A 5,741-nucleotide genomic window follows, 5' to 3' on the forward strand; every position below is an offset into this window, starting at 1 on the left:
TAATAGGTTAATTTATTTTGGGTTCCTTGGTAGGACGTTACAATCTTCCTCCTCGCTCTCATCATAGGATTTACAAACCCTAGCCACTCGAAATGCATCCATTGATACCACTTAACTCTTTTACATGTTATGAAAGTATAGATAATGTTAATCTCTATTAGTAGATGTTTCAATTATGTTTTATTATTCTAAGACAAAATAACCGTTTCTATAGAAATATGAAATGTCCTTCTAGTAATGAAATGCAAAATATGTAAAATTGCATTTTTACCAATAAGATAAGTAAACTATATAAATTTGTTAATATAAACATAAATAATCATCTAGTGAAATGATTGTGTGAATTCTAGATTCCATCACTCCTATCATTGTCATAATTCTAACATCTTGTACCAAAGCCTCATTTTCACCTTTAGACCTATCCACAAACTTGCAACACTCAAATTTGGTCCAGTCAAGGCCAGGATAGAAATTCATTAGAAAAAATCAAATTGTATAACATACAACAAATTATTAGTATGCAATTGTGATTCAATGTAAAAATAATCACGGTAAAACTATACACTATTTTTATATTTTTAACTTTCATATAAGCACTTTAGATAATGAGAATATTTATCATTCTAGTTGCTCAATAAAATATAATTAACATCTAAAGACAAGCTAAAACTGAATCTAATAGACGTTCCTTGGCATTCAGCTATGTTTAAATGAAAAGCTTTAAAAAATTGGCTGGAGTAATTTTCCATTTAGGCATAGCTCTGACCAGTTTCCTCAACGTGCGGAACACTCTGTCCGTCAACTACATTTAATAATTCAATATAATCCATCGTACAGTGTTCATGACTAATCCATCGCTGAGAGTGGCTTTTGATATAGTTGAGGAACCAGTGTGGCACGTTTGATCATTTGGTTTGTTTGGTTGATGCAAAAGGAATAGAAAAATTGGAATACGATTTTTATTTTCTATTTGATTTGTTATTTGGAATAGAGAATAGGAATACGTATTCTCATTTTGCCTCTAAAATGAGATTATACCCATCCCAAAAAATAGCTGTTATTGGAATAGCCATTCCTATGTCCAATATTACATGCCTATTCTCCATTCCTATGCCCACGACCAAACGGACCCTTAATTTATAAAAAGACATATACCAAAAAATCAGAGCGGACTCCAGTTTTTAGAAGAGCAGGTGGCGTGGCGTGGCCGGTAATGTTTTGTTTGGTCAGTCAAAAGCTGAAGATAGTGGTCCAAAGATGAGACTTAAATCTCATTCTTAGATTAAAAATGAAGATTTATTTTTATAAGCTTAATTTTTTCATCATTGTGTGGCCTTTATAATTCAAACAAGGATAATAATTATGAGATTGAAATTTGTTCTGGGGAGAGCGAAAATAAGCAGTTAAATTCGACTCGAAAGAGAAATTGAAATTTGTTCTGTGGGCAAGTAGCTAAATTTGACTGGAAAGAGAAATCATGGGCGAACGTAGGAGACCTCATGCTGTTCTGGTTCCCTTCCCCGCGCAATGCCATAGCAATCCCATGATGTGGCTGGCCAATAAACTGTTTGATAAAGGATTTCTTATTAGTTTCGTCAACACCGAATACAACTACTCTCGGATTGCACGGGCCAACAAATCCATACACAAAGATTCTTCTCATGGTGATGTTCGCTGGAGGGTCGTCTCAGACGGCCTTCTTCCCACCGACACTCGCACAGACATGCTTAAGTTGTGTCATGTGACAGAAAACATCATCGTCTCCTTCATCGAGAAACTGATCGGGGAGATGAAAGAGCAGGAGCCTCAGGAGAACATCTGTTTGATAACGGACTGCTTGGCTTCCACCGCTTTGGATGCAGCCAAGCGCCACGGAATTCCAATGGCTGCTCTCTGGACCTCGCTCACTGCCACGTATGCGCTTATCTATAATTTGCCCAATCTCGTCTCCTTTGTAACAGGCCCAAAGAATGTGAAACTAAAAATATAAAATGAAAGAGCAAAAATATAAAATGTTGAAACTACTGATTCAGATCATTCGCAAACTTGACACTAAAAATTATATTGAAACGATACTGAATAATATACTGGAATGATATGAATAATACTAAATCATTACATTGATGTCTGGGTAGATAGTTTTATTTTCCCTTGCAACAACTGCGTACAGGAATAACTTCCCGGCAACTATATATTAAACTAATTTCATTTATCTAATCTAAACACAAAAATTAACCTAATTAATGTAATAAACCTAGCATTCCCCCCTTATTACATTAATTCAACAATCATTCTCACTTATTTAGAAATGAACCTAATTAATGTAATAAGTCCAACATTCCTAACCTAATTAATGTAATAAGTCCAAAATTCTCCCCTAATTACATTAATCTAACAAAATTGAAAAGCCTTCACCAATATTACAAACTTTGATGAAGCTCCATCTTTGAAAGTAGTCTGCAACTTCAGATTGCAAATCCTAATCCTGAAGTTGAGCTCCTTTACCAATCTTTAAAAGTAGTCTGTAACTTCAGATTTCAAATCTTAATTCTGAAGTTGAGCTCCTTCACCAATCTTTATAAATAGTCTACAACTTCAAATTTGAAATCTTAATCCTGAAGTTGCCCTCATATCCCAACTTCAAACTATAAATCTTGAAGTTGACCTCATAATAACATTGTTTCTACCTCTCTTACACAACAAGACATAGTTTCCTCCAAAATTTCACATTTTCATAGAGTGTGCCTAATGCCTCTTTTGGTGCTGCACATGAGATGCCTTTCCTCCGAAAGTCCACATCTCCTCCAAGTGTCTCAAATGCCATCGTTGAAATCCTACCCCACCTCACTCAATAGAAGGACAATCACGTAGCCAAGCCCCCTCTTTTCTTCAAGGACACAAATCTATCAATTCCCCTCTTATCTTCAGGGAGGAATTGGCCAAGCCCCAACTTTACAGGGACACAAATAGTTGCTTCCCATGCAATAATCATCTCTGAGCGAGAAGCTAGCTCGAGATGATAAAAATCCTCCAACGTCCATTGCCTCCAGCCTCCTATTTTATTCATATAAAATAGGGTCTGGTCATCCAAAATTCATTAAAAGAATTCTTCTCCTCATTGAGCAACTTGCTCTGATACCACTATAACAGGCCCAAAGAATGTGAAACTAAAAATATAAAATGAAAGATCAAAAATATATAATGTTGAAACTACTGTTTTAGATCATTCGCAAACTTGATACTAAAAATTATATTGAAACAATACTGAATAATATACTGGAATAATATGAATAATACTATGAATAATATTGAATCATTACATTGATGTCTGAGCATGTTTATATAGTTTTATTTTTCCTTACAACAACTGCTTATGAGAATAACTTCCCAGCAACTATATATTGCACTAATTTCATTTATCTAATCTAAACACAAAAATTATCCTAATTAATGTAATAAACCCAACATCCTCCTCTCTTCTCCCTTCAAACGGTAAGCCACATGACAAATCCTTCCAATTAATTCACACAAGGCAATGGAATTCTCTAACAATGGAGTATTTTCTATTTTGACTGCTTTTCAGGATTGCCCACGGACTTTACAATGGTGAAATACCTTCCCTCCATGCTGCCACTCTTCTCTGCGCAGCTTCCTTGGGCGGTTGGAGTCAGTGAATCCCAGCAAGAGTTTATCTTCCGCTTCACTAAGCGTTACATGGAAAGAGCGAGGGAGCTGAAATGGGTATTGTTCAATTCTTTCTATTATCTTGAAGCCCCTATCATCGATAGCCTAGTTTCCCAATGAGCTTAGGTTTGTTCAATTGGTCCCTTTATTTCTTTCCCCCGTCTCAACGAGCAAGACCATTCAGAAACCACGGCGAGCTTCTGGACGGAGGAGGCAGAATGTTTGGAGTGGCTGGACAAGCAGTCTCCGCAGAGTGTGGTGTACGTGTCTTTTGGGAGGCTTGCAATAGTGAACCAGACACGGAAGAATTTCAATTGGGTTTCGAGGCCACTCAGAAACCGTTTCTGTGGGTTCCGAGAAGCGATCTGATGGAAGGATCAAGCGCGATACTTCCTCCAGGATTCATGGAAGCCACCAGAGATCGTGCATTTTTTGTGTCATGGTGCCCACAGACGAAGGTTCTTTCTCATCCGTGCATTTCTTGTTTCATCACTCACTGTGGATGGAATTTCATAGTGGAGAGCATCGCCAATGGAGTACCGATGCTCTGCTGGCCTTACTTCGCAGCTCAGTTTTTGATATGTGTTTATATGGTAGAAGTGTGGAAGATTGGGCTGGCACTTATTGCAGATAGCGATGGAATTGTAAGAAATGGAGAAGTCGAGAAAGCGGTGGGAATGGTAGTTGAAGATTAAAGATGAAGAGGAGGGTGATGAAGTTGAGCGAGGAAGCGAGAGATGCGGTGAAGAGCGAAACGGGATCATCATATGTAAATTTTCAAAGCTTTGTGAAGACAATGAGGAGGAAGTTTGTGTCATATATTGAGAGTTCATATGGGAGTCAAATGGAACAAGTTCTCAAATTTTATTAATTATATTATGCAACAGCCAGGTGCCATCCCATTTTTTGAATTTTTTTTTTTTAATCTATATATGCCTGCAAATGCATTACTTTTTATCTTAGTTTGTTTTGTCTTTTTTTTTCTCATTAGACAAGACTTTAGTTGTATCACAACTTTTTTTTTTTATATCAGTCTTCAGTCGTATCACAACTTCTTTTGTTTTTCATGTTAGTCTTCAGTTGTATCACAACTTCTTTTGTTTTTTTATATTAGTTATGATAGAAGGGCAAGGAAATCTATTTCTATTGGTATAATGTACAAGCTCATCAATAAGTAGAATGGTAGTTTAAAATATTAAAATGTAAATACCATCAATCAAAATTGAGCTTAAAATTAGTCTCGTGTTTGTTCGAAGGTATATAAAGTTAAAATTCATGTCATTAAAAAATTATTGTCATTGTGCACATAACTATAAAAAATGATATTGTTTTTAACAAGAAAAGATCAAAACTTTTAAAAGTCGAACAAAAAGAGAGTATAATGATTTTTGAACATAATATTTTCAAGAAAGCCTAAAAGATATGTGGTTTTAAATATTACATAAATAATGATTTATAATAATATTTCAATGTTGATAAATCAAAAGAACAAGACAAGATTTTATATGATCATAAGGGAATGTTTATCAGGGGAAAAGGTAATGTGAACATTTCAAAAAATTGATTTTTTATTTCAAAACTATAAATGTAAAGATTATTTTTTAACAACCAAGCTAGTAGCCTTTAAAAACAAAACAAAATTGCACTATTTTCTTGAGATGTAATAATCTTTAGAAGATTCCTAAATATATTTACTTTATTGATTGAAGAAATAGTTCTCACATAAATACAAATTTATAGATATTTTCCAATGTAGATAAATTACTAAAATCAAATATGATTTATGATAATGGTAATAGCATGTCAAGTATAGATAACAATACTGTCAACATTCTAACTTAGCAGGGGAAGGAAAAGCCTATTTTAAGTGTCATTCTTTTATATATATAAATATTATGCAGTTAACTATAATTTAACAAGCAAAAAGAAAATAAGGATACAACATAATTGGCACACCATATTCTTTAGGAGAGTTCTTAATATTTTTAATTGATTAAAGACGTAGGAATCACATAAATAATAATTTTGTAAAATATTTTCTCTTCTAGAAGAATTGA

General features: G+C 34.4%; 1 pseudogene; it reads left to right on the forward strand.

Annotated features, from left to right (window-relative positions):
• The first annotated feature begins 1,477 nt into the window (after positions 1–1,477).
• Positions 1,478–4,555, forward strand: LOC149533932 (UDP-glycosyltransferase 85A5-like; annotated as a pseudogene).
• Positions 4,556–5,741: the final 1,186 nt, after the last annotated feature.

This window comes from Cupressus sempervirens, chromosome 10, assembly GCF_028749045.1.
Source record: "Cupressus sempervirens isolate cs-2001-9-10 chromosome 10, ASM2874904v1, whole genome shotgun sequence".
Classification (NCBI taxonomy): Eukaryota; Viridiplantae; Streptophyta; class Pinopsida; order Cupressales; family Cupressaceae; genus Cupressus; species Cupressus sempervirens.